Source organism: Geotrypetes seraphini, chromosome 10 (genome assembly GCF_902459505.1).
Source record: "Geotrypetes seraphini chromosome 10, aGeoSer1.1, whole genome shotgun sequence".
Lineage (NCBI taxonomy): Eukaryota > Metazoa > Chordata > Amphibia > Gymnophiona > Dermophiidae > Geotrypetes > Geotrypetes seraphini.
This window is the reverse complement of record NC_047093.1, coordinates 5,850,068-5,866,900: the sequence shown is the minus strand read 5'-3', so window position 1 is coordinate 5,866,900 and position 16,833 is coordinate 5,850,068. Positions and strand designations below refer to the sequence as shown.

General features: G+C 41.8%; 1 protein-coding gene across 1 annotated transcript in view; it reads right to left on the bottom strand.

The window, feature by feature from the left end:
• The window catches only part of CARD14 (caspase recruitment domain family member 14), a 53,447-nt gene extending 40,408 nt beyond the window's left edge, over positions 1–13,039 (bottom strand). The window contains exon 1 of the mRNA XM_033961646.1: positions 12,038–13,039. The gene's annotated coding sequence lies outside the window, so the exon portion shown is untranslated. The remainder of the gene's footprint in view (positions 1–12,037) is intronic.
• Between the last annotated feature and the right edge of the window lie 3,794 nt (positions 13,040–16,833).

Sequence of the window (16,833 nt, the reverse complement as noted above, 5' to 3'; positions counted from 1 at the left end):
TTTGGTGTCGTCTGCAAATTTTATTATTTCACACTTCGTCCCTGTTTCTATATCATTAATAAATATATTGAATAGCAGCGGTCCGAGCACCGACCCCTGAGGAACACCACAATTGACCTCTGAAAACCTTTAGAGCATGGTAAGAAATTAAGAACAGCCCTAATGGATCAGACCAATGGTCCATCTAGCCCTGATTCCTGTTTCCAACAATGGCCAATTCAAGTCACAAGTACCTGGCAGAAACCCAAAGAGTAACAACATTGCATGCTACTGATCCCAGGGCAAGTAGTGGCTTCTCCCATGTCTATCTCAATAGCAGACTACGGACTTTTCCTACAATAACTTGTCCAAACCATTCTTAAAGCTATCTATGTTAACTGCTCTTACCACATCCTCTGGCAATGAGTTCCACAGCTTAATTATTTGTTGAGTGAAAAAAAATTCCTTCTATTTGTTTTAAAAGCACTTCCACGTAATTTCATTGAGTGAAAAATCTATTCGTTCTAACTCATTCTACACCACTCAGGATTTTGTAGACCTCAATAATATTCCCCCTCCCCCTCAGCTGTCTCTTTTCCAAACTGAAGAGCCCCAATCTCTTTAGTCTTTCCTCATATGGGAGACGTTCCATCCCCTTTATTATTTTGGTTGCTTTTCTTTGAACCTTTTCTAATTCTGCCATATCTCTTTTGAGATATGGTGTCAACTGTACGCAATTCTCAAGGTGAGATCTCACCAAGGAGCAATATAGAGGCTTTCTGATTTTCTTGTGTAGCTCATTATAACATTCTTGTCATATTTACCATCCCTTTCTTCTAGAAAGATTATCTGATTAAGTTTTCCTTAGCAGACCAGAATCCCTGGGAGAGGAGTTCCTCTGCATGAGTTCCCCAACCCAGTTTGGACACATCCATGGTTACAATTTGAGGAGGAGGAACTTGGAAGGCGATGCTCACAGAGAGTCCCTGAGCATCTTGTAAGTTCAGAGTGGCTTGAATTAATGGAGATCATTCGGCCCACTGGACTTTTCTCATACTGATATGGCCCAAGGGAGCAGTCTGCAATGTTGAAGCCATAAAGCCCCAGTCCATCTTCAAGATGTTTTACCTGCTGAGTCTCCATTAATTTTCCTCTACAGATACCTGGGCGCTGACATTTTTGTGAAAAGGCCTTTAATTAAAAATTGTGCCAAGCAAAGCTCCTATTATTTTCATGAGATGACATTGAAAATAAATTGGAGAAAATATTTTTTCATTCAAACCCTAATTAAGCCCTGGGGGGGTCATCTTTGACTCTTCTCTCTATTTCTGCACATATCCGTCTACTAAAAACTGTTGTTTCTTTCACTAAAAAATTACTAAATTTACACCTTCCTTTCTGAATTCACTAGCAAAACTCTTATTCACATTCTCATCACTTCACCCTTAGACTACTGCAACCTGCTCCTCATAGGTCTCCCACTAAACAATCTTCTCTTCAAAATTCTGCTCCATGACTTATGTTTTGCCAGTGTCACTATGCTCACATAACCCCTCTCTTCAAGTCACTTCATTGGCTCTCTAGACATTTCTGTATTCAGTTCAAATTCCTCTTACTGACTTATGAGTGCATTCATTCATCAGTTCCTCAGCATCTCTTATCTCATATCTCTCCCTACACCCTCCCGTGAAACTCTGTTCTTCATGAAAGTCACTCTTATCTATTTCCTTCTCCTCCACTAACTCCAGACTTGGTTCCTTATTTACACTGATGATTATGATTATATAAGGTATTCAATTTCATCATATGTTCTTTCTCATATGCTTCAATCTTCCTCCCACAGATTGTTGGAGATTCCACCATTAGAGCATCGCAACAGGGTGAAATGGAAGAATAAAGCTTTTAGCGCTTTAGGTTCCCTTTACTGGAACAAACTACTTCACAAATTAAGAGATATACTAACCTTGTTAGCATTGAAAAAGAGTCTTAAGACATTGTTTTCTTAAAGGCTTCTATCAGACGTTGAACTAATGGTTATGCGGTCAACAAGCACAATGTTATGTTATAATTAGAATTGTAATGTCTAGCTGTTTTTATATTCTTTTGAGTCTTAATTATTTTATTTGGATTGTAAAACATGTTGAATTATTATAATTTATTAAAATTTTTATACTGTCTCATTTGCCACACAAGTCTAGATGGTTGTGTTAGGTGCCATCAACTCGTGCGAGTCCTAGCGATTTGATAGATTACAGATCTAAAAATAAATTGGTTTAGTGCTAGTCTGGAGAGGTCCTCCAGCATCATCCCCATGATTGTTTTCAACATGTCCAGGTTGCCCTCTTCACCTGGTTCATAAGAACATAACAATTGCCGCTGCTGGGTCAGACCAGTGCTCCATCGTGCCCAGCAGTTTGCTCATGCGGCGGCCCCTAGGTCAAAGACCAGTGCCCTAACTGAGACTAGCCTTACCTGCGTATGTTCTGGTATATCAGGAACTTGTCTAACTTTGTCTTGAATCCCTGGAGGATGTTTTCCCCCTATGACAGACTCAGGAAGAGCGTTCCAGTTTTCCACCACTCTCTGGGTGAAGAAGAACTTCCTTACGTTTGTACAGAATCTATCCCCTTTTAACTTTAGAGAGTGCCCTCTCGTTCTCCCTGCCTTGGAGAGGGTGAACAACCTGTCTTTATCTACTAAGTCTATTCCCTTCATTATCTTGAACGTTTCGATCATGTCCCTCTCCTTCTCCTCTTTTCAAGGGAGAAGAGGCCCAATTTCTCTAATCTCTCACTGTACAGCAACTCATCCAGCCCCTTAACCATTTTAGTCGCTCTTCTCTGGATTCTTTTGAGTAGTACCGTGTCCTTCTTCATGTACAGTGACCAGTGCTGGCCGCAATATTCCAGGTGAGGGCGTACTATGGCCCTTCGATCTTCCCAAACATGATGTCCTTCTCTCTTCTGATGGTGTGACCAAAATAAGACAGTCGCAACTTCATCATTTGTGCTTTGAGTGACAGCTGGTTTGATCTCTTCCAGAATCAATTTGTTAGTCCTTCTGGCAATCCACCAATCCAGCACCAAAGCTCAAATGAGTCAATCTTTTTTCTGTCTTGTTTCTGTGGAGGGGCATAATTAAAACAAATGTCAAAGTACGATTTGGACATAGGATGCTAGTTGTCCAAAGTTGGCTGTGGCAAAATATCTGTTCTCAAAAAGTATGTCCACATTTTTTTTTTTTTCAAAAATTGTCTATCTGTACGTCCAGGCGTTTGATTGTCCAGACCGCCACAACGTCTATCTTTATACCACATTCTCATCCAAATATTTGTCCAAGTCCCAAATGCCCAGAACAAGACCTTTTGGCTGTGGGAGGGGCCAGCAAAGTGATGGACTGGCCACCCAGACATGGCAACAGTGCAAGTAGGGCACCTTACAGGGCACTGCTGTGAACTTCACAAAAAGGGTGCTATATAAACATCTCACCACAACTCCCTTGCAGGTCATGGTGAGCCCTCTAAAACACCCACCAAACCTACTATACCCACCTGTCTACAACCCCAATAGCCCTTATGGCTGCAGGTGCCACCTATATGGCAGTACAGTAGGGTTTGGGGGAGATTCACATTTTTCATCATAAATGCAATAGTTAGAGTGGCTTATGGACCTGGGTCCTCCTCTCTATGATTCACTAGCCCACCCCCCAGACTACTTAAGCCACCTCTGTACAGCTCTACTAGGCTTTCCTATGCCAGGTGCTGATGTTCCGGAGGCAGGTATGTACATTTTTATTCTGAGTTTTATGGCAGTATGGGGGGGGGGGGCAATGATCACTTGGGAAGTGGGGGGTCTGTACTTTGTGCCTGCAGTGGTTATCTTGTCACTTTGGATACCTTCTGGGCACTTAGAGCTGGTTTTAGATTGCCTAATTCACAAAGTATAAGTTCTGTCCAGGCAGCCTCGTAAAACTTTTGATTTTCCCTTACAAAAGGGCTGACCATTGTCAGTGATTTACAATAGTTTCACATCAATATTCTGCTTTGGAGGAATTACAAGAATTTTGAGAACAGATGGGTTTTTAATAACTTTCTATCTTGGCCCAATTCAGGATCCCTGGAAGCGGCTCGGTATGATAAGAGTCGGTTAATGAATATAACCAACGGGCAAACTGAATGGACCATTCAGGTCTATCTGCCGTCGTTTACTATAAGTTACCATACTTGATTGTAGTTTTGAATCTCTCAGGCCTGGGATTCCAAATCGGTCATTTGAGCAGGGATGGTCTCTTACTAATCTAATCTAATCTAAATCTTGGGTTTATATACCGCATCATCTCCGCAGATGGAGCTCGACACGGTTTACATGGTTAGGGAAGGAACGGAACTCCAGTGGAATTATATAAGTATGAGAGAAGAGAGGTTGGTGTGAGAGTGCCAGGAGCGGGACGGGGTTACGTTCTGGAGAAGAGCCAGGTCTTCAGATGCTTACGGAATGGTAGAAGGGGGCTCAAATTGCGGAGAGGGGAAGGGAGACTGTTCCAGAGCTGAGTGATTCTGAAAGGGAGGGAAGAGCCAAGTTTACCAACAAGGGAGATGCCTTTTAAGGAGGGGTAGGATAGTTTTAATTTTTGAGTGGATCTAGTGGAGGTTGGATTTGAGGAATTCCAGGATAGAGGGATAAAAGGAGGAAGGATACCGTGGAGGATCTTGAAGGTTAGGCAGGCACATTTAAAGTAGACCCTGGAAATAACGGGAAGCCAGTGGAGTTTGGATAGGAGCGGTGTGACATGGTCAAATTTACTTTTTGAGAAGATAAGTTTGGCCGCGGTGTTCTGGATTAGTTGGAGTCTGTGGAGGCTTTTCTTTGTTAAGCTTAGGTAAATGGAATTGCAATAATCCAATCTGGAGAGGATAATGGATTGTACGAGGACGGCAAAGTGTTTTTGGTGGAAGCAGGATCTCACTTTCCTCAGCATGTGAAGGCTGCAAAAGCATTTTTTTATCAGGGAGTTGAGGTGGTCGTTGAAGGATAATGATGAATCTATGGTGATGCCCAGAACTTTGCTAGAGAATTCCAGCTGTAGAGAGGAGCCTGTGGGCAGTGGGATGGAAGTGGGTAATTGATCAAGTTTAGGGCCAAGCCAAAGTAGTTTAGTTTTGGACTCGTTCAATTTAATTTGTACAGTGTGAGCCCAGGATTGAAGTTTGGTTATGCAAGAAGAAATGTTAGCTGCGAGATTGGTGAGGTTCGCGTCGGTCTCGATGAGGACCAGGATATCGTCGGCGTAAGTGTAGAGTGTTTCTAGGGGGGATAGGTGGAGAAGATTCAGGGAGGACATATAAATGTTGAAGAGGATGGGAGAAAGGGGGGAGCCTTGTGGGACTCCACAAGTCGGTTTCCATGGGGAGGAAGAGGAACCATGTTTGGTGACGGTGTAAGAGCGAGAACGTAAGAAGTTCGAGAACCAGTCCAGGACTGTAGAACTAATGCCTATCTCGGAGAGTAGGAAGATTAGAATGTCATGGTGGACAACGTCAAAGGCAGCAGAGAGGTCGAATTGAAGGAGAACGGCAAATTTTTTGTGAGAGTGAAATTGTTGGATCTTCGAGATTAGGGAGGCCAGGAGGGTTTCGGTACTGAAGTTGGGTCTGAAGCCGTATTGATAGGGTAGGAGGACAGAGAATCTTTCCAGGTAGGCTGAGAGTTGGGAGGAGACGATGGACTCTAGCAATTTGGTTAGGAGCGGAATGTTTGCTATTGGGCGATAATTGGATGGGGAGGAGGGGTCTAGGTCAGCTTTCTTCAGTAGAGGGGTCAGTGCAATGCGTCCCATTTCAGGGGAGAAGAGGCCCGATGATAGGGCAGAATTTATGAGTATGGTGAGAGAAGAGATGGCCTGTGTGGGTATTTTCTCAAATAGATACGTGTTTTGAGCAACTGCTCTGTGTGTCAAGTAGTGTTATAGTGAAGCTAAGTGCAGTAGTAGCTTGTAGTAGTTTCCGGGGGAATGAGTTGCCTGCTTCATTTCAAAGAAAACCTTTTTGCAATTTAAGAAGATGGTGATGGCTTCTCTGCGTTCCCAACCACGAAAGATGGTAATTTGGAGCTTCTTTCTAAGTTGGGATACGAAGTTGATAAACGTGGAAGAACTGTTGGATGGTAGATGGTTCTCTGAGTTGGAGTGGCGGAGATGGGGATGGGACGGTGGTGGGATCTAAATGAGGTGTGGTTGAGACATAGGGTGGGGTGGGAGAACCACTAAACATTTACATATGAATTGCTGTAATGTCGAGTGGCCAATAAGTGAAGCTATGGCATCTGGGAACCTCATCCTTCTAGCATGTTCTGATGAGACATTTATCGGTATTGGGGTAACTGAAATCATCATATGGAATACCCTTCCCCTATATATCAGAAACATCAAAGATCTTAACTTATTTAAGACTAATCTAAAAACATTTCTCTTCAAAGCTTCATTTAACCTCTAGAACAACTTTCCCGCGTACAGTTAAACAATCAATATCTTCTCACACATCTTACCCCAACCTAATCGTTTGGCCCTACCCTTATCATACCCCTTTCTTCCCTCGAGGAAACAACAATTTGTAACTTTTACTCCCTAATGTTTTTTCCCTTATGTATCTTAGTACGTCTGTATTGTCAGTTTGTCGTAGCCCTTTGAAATTTTTTTTTTTTTTAATGTAAAATAACTTGTTTTATTGTCCTATGCTAATATTCTTTTATTATGTAATTCGCTTAGTTTTAATAGGCGAACCATCAAATTTTAATAAACTTGAAACTTGATCACATACAAAAAAAGAGGCTTGGATAGATATCAAACACAATATCCAATATCCAATGTTAAAGAGCAATTCCTAACTACCACAGAACCCTCACATTTTTAGAAATCAAAAGTCTGTCAAAAATGAACCTAGCCTGAGTCAAACCATGGACCTGCTCAGCATTTATTCAGCAAAAAAAGGCTTTTATCATTACATAATAGCGTCTCAACCCTGAGGTTAACCGTGGAAATATTACTCTTTTCACTCATTAAAGAAAGGCCCCGTCTCATTCATATCACGACCAGTCCACACGTTTTCTGTTTAATATATATATTAGAGAATGACAAAGGGACAAATTTTCCCATCCCTGCGAGATCTTTCTATCCCCGTCCAGTCTCTGTGAGCTCCGTCCTCATCTGCACAAGCCTCAAACACTTTAAAATCTTAAGTGTTTGAGGCGTGTGTGATCAAGGCCGAGCTTGCAGGAGTGGCGCAGGGATATTGAAATCCTGCAGGGAGAAAGACAAATTGGTCTCTGCGTCATTCTCTAATATATATATATCCTGTTTCATGACAACCAGATGCTGTGTGAGGGGAAGACTGCGCCATTCCATTATTGTTGTGTTACCAAATTGAAATCCCACATTATTGTGTTACCAGATTTCTTAGCCTTCCTCATTTGTGTCCTCTCTGTGCTCTGGTACTTTATTAGGGAAAGGGGTTGGGACTTTCTCTGGTTACAGTCACAGTAGTTTACATATTATAAACAGTTCAGGGTCTTATTTTTGACCCTGGGCCAGTGGAGGGTTAAGTGAGTTGCCCAGAGTCCCAGGGAGCTGCAGTGGAACTGAATCCAGTTCTCCGGGTTCACACGCTAGTGCACTGACCACTAGGCTACTCCTTCACTATGCCTTGTTATGAGGCACTCCCCTAGTCACTGGTCTTTGGGACAGTTTTAAGTGTCATGGAACTGGTCAGGAGGCCTGAGGACAGGGTAGAAGGTACTCTCCTTCCAACGGGAGAAGCTCCCGGGTTATATAATGAGCAAACAGACACCCCCCCCCCCAAGCTTGGATTTAATGTACATAAGAATAACCTTAGTGGGTCAGACCAATGGTCCATCAAGCCCAGTAGCCCATTCTCACGGTGGCCAATCCAGGTCCCTAGTACCTGGCCAAAACCCAAGGAGTAGCAACATTCTATACAGAATCTTAAAGAATAGCAAGATTCCGGAATCCCAGAGAGTAACAAGATTCTAGAACCCCAAGGAGTAGCAACATTCCATATAGAATCTCAAAGAATAGCAAGATTCCGGAATCCCAGAGAGTAGCAACATTCCATGCAACCGATCCAGGGCAAACAGTTGCTTCCCCCATGTCTTTCTCAATAACAGACTATGAACTTTTCCTCCAGGAACTTGTCCAAACCTTTCTTAAAACCAGCTACGCTATCTGCTCTTACCACAACCTCTGGCAATGTGTTCCAGAGCTTAACTATTCTCTGAGTGAAAAAATATTTCCTCCTATTGGTTTTAAAAGTATTTCCCTGTAACTTCATCAAGCGCCCCCTAGTCTTTGTAATTTTTGACGGAGTGAAAAATCGATCCACTTGTACCCACCCGTTCTACTCCACTCAGGATTTTGTAGTTTTCAATGCTATCTCCCCTCAGCCGTCTCTTTTCCAAACTGAAGAACCCTAACTAACCTTTTTAGTCTTTCCTCATACGAGAGGAGTTCCATCCCCTTTACCATCTTGGTCGCTCTTCTTTGAACCTTTTCTAGCTAATGATCAGTGCATTTCCCAAAGTTGCTAAACCAGGACCGTCATCTATGCGTAATAATAATTTACCTGGAAATGACCTCTTTTAAGCACAGTGTGCTCCTGGAGGTAGCCATGATATGTCAGAGGAATATAATGCAGGAAGGTTGCGTTTTCAGCTCTGCCTGCATTACTCTTGATGGAAAAACTGGTAAGAAGCAGGCACAACGCACAGAGGTAGTTTGAACCCACTGAGAACATGTGCATGCTTTCTCAGCTGTAAAACGGGGGTTAAAACCTCAGTGGTTTACAATATAAAATATAAAAAGAGAGGGAACAAACAAATTAACATAGTCCAGTCTAAAAGAAACATGAGGTTAGTTACAAGAAAGGGAAAGGGTAGAAATAGCATCAGATTCTGTGGTTGTCCGTGTCTGGAAAGCTATGAGCAGAATGCCGAGAAAAAGAGCAAGCCATTAGGGCTCCTTTTAGGAAAGTGCGCTAGCGTTTTTAGCGCACGCAGGAAATGAACGCGTGCTACACTTCTAGAACTAACGCCAGCATCTAGGGCACCTCAGTAAAAGGAGCCCTTAATTGCAAGGTGCCTGAACATTAACGTCTGTGACCAAGACAGATGACGGCTAAAGAAGGAAAACTGCTCCCCCTCCCTGCACCAGTCTCACTGTCCACGCTGCTAAAGTCGGGCTATCGGAGATCAGTGCCTATGCAAGACAGGCTTTTGTGGTAAGTTTAATCCAACATCCACCCCCTCCCCCTCCCCTTTTCACAAAGTGACCAAAAACGGGCGAGAGCCTTTTACCTTCACCTGCCTCTATCAGGTCCAGGATGCTAAATTTAGTCACATAAAAGATAGCCCTAAATCTGACATTACATTAGTGACTTCTATTCCGCTCGAACCTTGCAGTTCTAGGCGGATTACAGAAAATGATAACTGGACATTTCCAGGAGATTAAATTTACAAGAGAGGGTGAGACTTTGAGGGGGAATTTACAAGGGAGGGGAAGGACAAGGGGAAGAGTTAAGATATCTGGATAAATTTTTTGAATAGCAGGGTTTTAATTTCTTTTCGAAATGATTTGAAGTCGCTCGTTGTTGTCAGCCAGTTGGAGATGGAGTGGTCAAGTCTCGCTGCTTGCATCGCTAGAAGGTTGTCAAACATTTTCTTGCCTTTGAATGGGGGGTAGGTAAATGGGGTCTGAGTTCTTCTTTGTCTAGTTATAAGGTTCTGGTTTAGGTGATTGTTTAGGTAAGTGGGGGCAGTGCCATTTAATGCTTTGAATAATAGATAGTATGATTTGAAATGAATCCGTGCTTGTATTGGTAACCAGTATGAGTCTAGGTAGGCAGTGGTGATGTGGTCAATCTGAGGGCTGTGTTTTGTACAGCCTGTAGTTGTTTTATCATGTTTGCAGGGCATGGTAGATAGAGGATGTTGAAATAGTCCACTAGACCTAGGACTATGAGCCTATATTGCTCTATGTCAAAGAATTTTCTTATTTTTCATAGATTTCTCATGATTAAAAATGCTTTCTGGGTAGTCTTGTTGATTTGGAGCTGCATTGTGCAGCATCTATCTATCATCACTCCTAGGAGTTTAAGAGCGGACTGAAAGGGTATTTGGTGGCATTTATTTCTAATTCTGTAATTTCGAGCAAAAGAAATTTTGTTTTGTCTGAGTTTAGTTTCAGTTTGTGGTCTATCATCCATTTTTCCACTGCTTCTAGTGTTTTTTTCAGGTTTTCTGTTGAGGTGGGATCTGGTGAATCAAAGGGGAGGAGATTGGTGATGTCGTCTGCGTAGCTGAAGGATGTTACATTTAGGTTATCTAGAGTGGTCCCAAGGGAGGATATAAAGAGGTTGAAGAGCGTAGGTGACAGTGGTGACCCTTGTGGAACTCCACATGGGTTAGACCATGGTTCTGATTTAAGATCGTTAAGTTCTTGATTTAAGGAATCCTTGGAACCAGTTGTAGACCCTGCCTGAGATCCCTATGGCTTCAAGTATCTGTAGTAGTATGGAGTGGTCAACCAAGTTGAATTATCAGTATCCTTCTGACGTCACCAACTTAGCCCTTTAAGATGGGTGGGTGAGACTGAACTTGACACAAAATCACATCATGTTGAAAAGAGTTTGGCCATTTTAATTTCAAATGGGTTAAGTTCCTGGAGAGTTCTGAATAGACAATGACATGGAGACAAATTGGAACTCAATTTCCCTGTCCCATTCCTGTAAGCTCTGCCTTAACCACACAAGCCTCGAACACTTATGATTTTAAAGTGTTTCAGGCTTGCGCAGATGAGGACAGAGCTTGTGGGGACGGGAAAATTTGTCCCCTTGTCATTCTCTAGCTCTGAAGTCCCATCACCTAAGTTTGTTTATCAAATGGTCTGGCTTAGGGAAAATATACCCCCCACAAGCCTCACCTCCTGTTATCTCGTCTTCACTGGGCTCCTTGCACTGGACCTGACATCAGTCAACTGGGCTAGTGAAGGGTATTAGTTCCCTTCAGCTTGAAGCCTTCACCATCATTGCTCAGGCCCCAATACTCCCTCCTCCCTGAGATTTTCATAATTAAAGTCACTCTACACCAGTGGTCTCAAACTCACAGCCTGCCAGGTCCTATTTTGAGACCCTCGGTATGTTTATCATAATCACAAAAGTAAAATAAAACAGTTTCTTGATCGTACGTCTCTTTAGCTATAAATGACAATATTATTATTAAGACTTAGCCAAAAGGAAAGATTTATAAACTATAAAGAGTTTTATTCTCATTTCTTTAATAAGACATTAACTATTTTTTCAGAGGCCCTCCAAGTACCTACAAATCCAAAATGTGGCCCTGCAAAGGGTTTGAGTTGGAGACCACTGCCTTACACCAGCCACCCCAGAAAGCTCATTTTAGATATTAAATTTAGTTTCTCTTAGCTATACATAGGGTCATTTCTACACAAAATCATTTACCTAGGTACATAAGCTATTTGAAAACTGCCGACCCACCCTTGGGTAAAAGAACAAGTCAATGGTTCTGGATTTCTGCCACTCTCAGAACCTAGTTTTGCTGTCACTCAGATGCTGCTGCCATAGGCAATCGCCTAGTCTGCTTAGTGCTTAGGCCAGCCCTGCCAGTATAAGATACCACACATTAGAGGGGAACTAAGCTGCTGAAATGGCTCAGAAGACATGAGTAAAATCTCAGACACACTGTTTTTTTGTTCAGTATCAATTTTTTTCCTTTCCCTCCCAGCATTCAACTTCACAATTCTTTAGAGCTTTAAACATAGCTGCTGATGGTGTAAAATCTATTAAAAACACATGTGTTCATTTTTCTCTGAATTGATGAAGGGAGCCAATCTCTCAAAGGCTGGACAAGTGCAGTAACCTGACCACCACTGATACAAAAGCTCCCCGGCCTTCTAGAAAGCTCCATGAGAAGTGACAGCATTCACTATTCATCTCTCTCTCTTTTCACTAGAGCAAGACTGGCATCTTACTCACCTATACATAGCAGTCTCCCCGAGCACTCTCTCTCTCTCTCTCTTGGCTTTTCTTCCTTTTCAGACAATCCGCTGCCTTACGTCTTCCACCCTGCTCTTTCTGGTCTCCCTCTTTCCACCCTCGCCCAAATCAGGGTCTCCTCCACACTCCGTCTCATGTAGAGCGAGGCCCCAGGAGGAAGGAAGCAGAAAGGGAGGAGAGAGACGGTAAGTGGAGAAGCAGGTTTTTCAGGGCCCTATACTGGATTCCAGGGGAGCTCTGCTAGGAAACACACAACAGGTTTGGGAAGCTGAGCGTAGGCATTTGTCAGATTCATTGCCTCTCCTATTCAGATGTGTTTTCATACATTCTAAACACATTACCTTGGGAAAAATAGGGTGGCTGTGGGTAGAGACCTGGCCTTTCTGTGGACACCTTCTACCAACCCTAAAGAATTACTGACTTTCAAGGAAGCAGAACTTTTCATGACAACACAGGGCTCTTGTGGGTGTGTACTGATTATTTTCTTGTATGGTGTGGGAGTCCCTGAATGAAGGGCTGACTTTGCTTCCCTGATTGAGCCATAGTTTCTGATTTAACATATAGGTACATTAGATCAATTGTCAACCCAACAGGACAGACTGGTAAAAATAGTCAAGCACCTGAGTAAGTTCATATAAACTGTTCTGAGCTCCCTTGGAAGAATGGTATAGAAGATTGAATGAATGGATGAGTGAGTGAGTGATCCCCAAACCTTTCCTGGAGGAACCCCAGCTAGTCAGGTTTTGGGGATATCCACGATGAATATTCATGAGATCCTTGGTATGCATGTCTATGTGTGTTAAATGCCATTGATTCGGGTTCCCATTCTAGCGATTTTGATGAGCTAAAGATCCAAAAAGAAGGCGGTCAAGTGCTAGTCCAACGAGATCCTCCAGTGTAATCCCCATAGTAGTTGTCAACAGGTCGCCCTCTTCGCCTAGTTCCTTTGATCTTCCCAAACATGAGGTCCTTCTTCAGTGATCTCTCTCTTCTGACCAAAATAAGATAATCATTAATGTAATGTAATGTAATGTAATGTAATTTATTTCTTATATACCGCTACATCCGTTAGGTTCTAAGCGGTTTACAGAAAATATACATTAAGATTAGAAATAAGAAAGGTACTTGATCATGTAGGCTTCGAGTGACATATCTGGACTGATCTGTTCCAAAATCGATTTGTTAGTGCTCCTAGCGGTCCACAGCATGCACAGAATCTCTCCAGCACCAGAACTCAAATGAGTCAATCTTCTTTCCGTCTTGTTTCCGTAATATCCAGCTTTCACATCTGTAATTGACCGAGTGAGTGCATGGACCAGTCTGATCTTCATTTTAACTATTATTTCTTTGCCTTTACTTTATCAAGAGCCTCCATTAAAGATCGATTGATTGCTACTCGGTGCAGTATTTCTTCACTGCCAGTTGCTTCCTTGTTTACCAAAGAGCCCAAAAGATTAAAACTCTTTACAACTTCCATTCTACCACCTTCAAGCTCAAAATCTTCATAATTTCCCATATTCATAATCTTTGCTTTGTTTATATTCAGTTCTAATCCCATGATTTTGGCTTTTACCTTTTCTCAGCAGATATGTCTTCTTTACTACTGGCAATGAGCGTTGTGTCATCTGCATAACGTAGGCTGTTTATATTTTGAGTACTTAATTTAAAACCAATGCTCTCTTCTTCCAAATATGCTTTTCTGAAAATAGCTTCACTCTAAAGATTAAACAAGATGCATCCTTGCCTTACACCATGTTTTATTGGGAACCAATCAGTGTTGCCATATTCAGTTCTCCCTGCAGCTTCTTGACTTTCATAGAGGCTCTTTATCAACTGAATTATAAGTTTGGGTATTCCCATTTGCACGAGGTTATCTTGATCCACACAATCCAAAGCTTTGCTATGATCAATGAAGCAAAGGTAAACAGGCTTTTGATATTCTTTGCTCTTCTCCAATATCCATCTAACATTGGTGATACTGTCTCTAGTTCCTCGACCTTTTCTGAAACCGCCTGAACTTCAGGTAGTTCTTGCTCAACGTAAGAATGTAACTTTTGTTGAATTATTTTCAGTAATATTTTGCTGCTGTACAGAAGTAATGCAATCGTCCTATAGTTGTTACAATTTTTCTTCAGTAAAGGTATAAAAAGTGATCTTCTCCAATCTTTTGGCTAAAATTTTCCTTCCAAATCTGTTGACACAGTTGAGAGCCAGAATAGTGCCTTCTGAGAATTCAATCGGAATACCATCAATGCCAGGCGACTTCTTGTTTGATAAAGCTTCAACTGCTATTTTAACCTTTTCTTTTAAAGGATATCCTGAAAATCTGACTAGCTGGGCTGCTTCAAGGACAGGTTTGGGAATCACTGTTAAGAGTCTGATCCTTTCAGAACCATATTAGGATTTATCTGGATCAAAAGAAAAACTTCTACACACCTGAAGTTCCACCATCTTAACTCATTTCTTATTAGTAGGCTGAAAAAGGACCTCAGGTTTGGGAAGAGGGGACAAGGCAAGTTCAGGTGACGCCTTGTGTCTGAGCTCCAAATTCAGGATTACCAGTCAAGTGTTCACATCATTGGATCTTTTTATTGAGAAACAGTATTTCCTTCCAAAGCAGACAGGAGTAGACATGAAACCGAAAATCCTCCCCCCTCCGAAAAACACTGCTGCAACACAGCAGTGTTTCAGGCCTAGCCCTGCCCACCACCACCACCACCACCACTACCACCATTTTCATCATGGCTTCCAAGATGAGAAATATGGAAAAGACTTTTCCAGAACAATATTCACCAAAAGTCTCTCACCAAGTTTCCAAGTTTCTTAAGTATTTGATTAATCGCTTATTCCACATTCTAAGCGATGTACAAAATATTAAATTACAGTAGTTCAAGGGAAACAGACAATATGAATATAACTCACAAGACAAAACATGACTCAAGAGGAAGGGAATGGGGAAAGAAATACAAGTTTAAAAGATAGTAAAGGAAACATATAAGGGAAGAACAACAATAGGGAGGGGGGAAAATAATAAGTAACAGAGAATTTGAAGCACAGGGCTCAGTAGAGAGCCCTAAACTAATCCAACATTCTCGTTTTATTAGCTGTCAAATGCATCTTTAAAAAGAACAAAAACAAAAGTACACTCCAAAAAGCCTGCCAAAGGAACTTAACAAGATACCAGAGAAGAGAGGCAGTAAATATCAATCGGTCCTCAAAGAGACTGTTCACGAACCAAACACTTGTGAACACACAAGCGGTGAAACTCACACGAGTAATTAATAAAGAATAAATTAATTTAATTTAGTGAAGGAGTGCCCTCAGTGTGACTTAAAGCAGCAAAGGGAGCAATACTCCTATGCTCACATCATGAGACAAGGACAACCCGTCCCTGCCCCCACACCATCATAGGGCACTTCCAAAATGTGTGATATAAATCATTAAGTGAAAAAAGTGCAAAAAATAAAGCACAAAGCCACACACACAAGTGAGGTCATTCAACAGTCTCTTAGAGGACCTCCCCCAAGAACAACTCCCACAAGAATCAAAAACGCCGACTTAGCTGGAAAAGGTAGTGAAACGGTCTCCCAAAAGCAAGAAGATCCGCAGGAACAATAGGTCAACCAGGCATGGTTTCGGGAACAAAAAACTCCCTTCCTCAGGAACCAGAATAACTAAACTCTGAAGACCATCGAGCCGGCTGGGGGAGGGCGGAGATAACACAGAGAAGCGCGACTGCACGCTAAAAGGCCAAGGAAGGAAATTGTTTTGCGTTCTTTATGAGTTTAATTGAGGCATTTTGTATAATCTGCAGACGACGGATTTCTTTTAAAGCAATTCCTTTGAATAAAGCATTACAATAATCAATTTTTGAAATCACCAGCGAGTGAATCAGTATATTTAGAGATTTAGGGTATAGGAATTTAGAAACAGAACGAATTTGCCGTAATCTAAAGAATGTAGATCTAACAATACTACTAATATGTTCGTGGAAGGTAAGCTTGCTGTCAAAAATAACTCCGAGGATCTTAATGCTACTGGTTGACTGCAGGATAGAACCTTTAATAGTAATGGGAAACAGAAGTTTATGATCATCTTTCCAAGGGAAAAACATGACATTAGATTTGTTAACGTTCAGGGTTAATCGATTAGTTTCAAGCCATTGGTGAATCTGTTCAAGTTTATTGTTAATAGCTATTGTATCGGAGGAATTATTAGAGTCTAACTGGTGTATAAGTTGAATGTCGTCCGCATATGAAAAAACATTGAAGCCAATGGATTGGCAAAGGGTCAGAAGTGGAGCTAGAAAAATGTTAAATAGCAACGGAGAGAGAATAGACCCTTGAGGAATGCCATATGTAACTGAAAATTGTTCTGATATACTTTTATTAAAGGCTACGGTTGATGAGCGATTGGTAAAGTAGGATCTAAACCAAGAAAGAACCTGATCAGTGATACCTATGGACTGTAGTCTTTCTAAGAGAAGGCTGTGGTCAATTGTATCAAAAGCCGATGAGAGGTCAATAGAAATGAGAAGAACAGATTTATGATGATCTAAAAAAATAGAGAATTGAGGTGGACATACCTAAACATATACATAGTAGATGACGGCAGATAAAGACCCGAATGGTCCATCCAGTCTGCCCAACCTGATTCAATTTTAATTTTTTTTTTTTTTCTTCTTAGCTATTTCTGGGCGAGAATCCAAAGCTCTACCCGGTACTGTGCCTGAGTTCCAACTGCCAAAATCTCCGTCAAGACCCACTCCAGCCCAT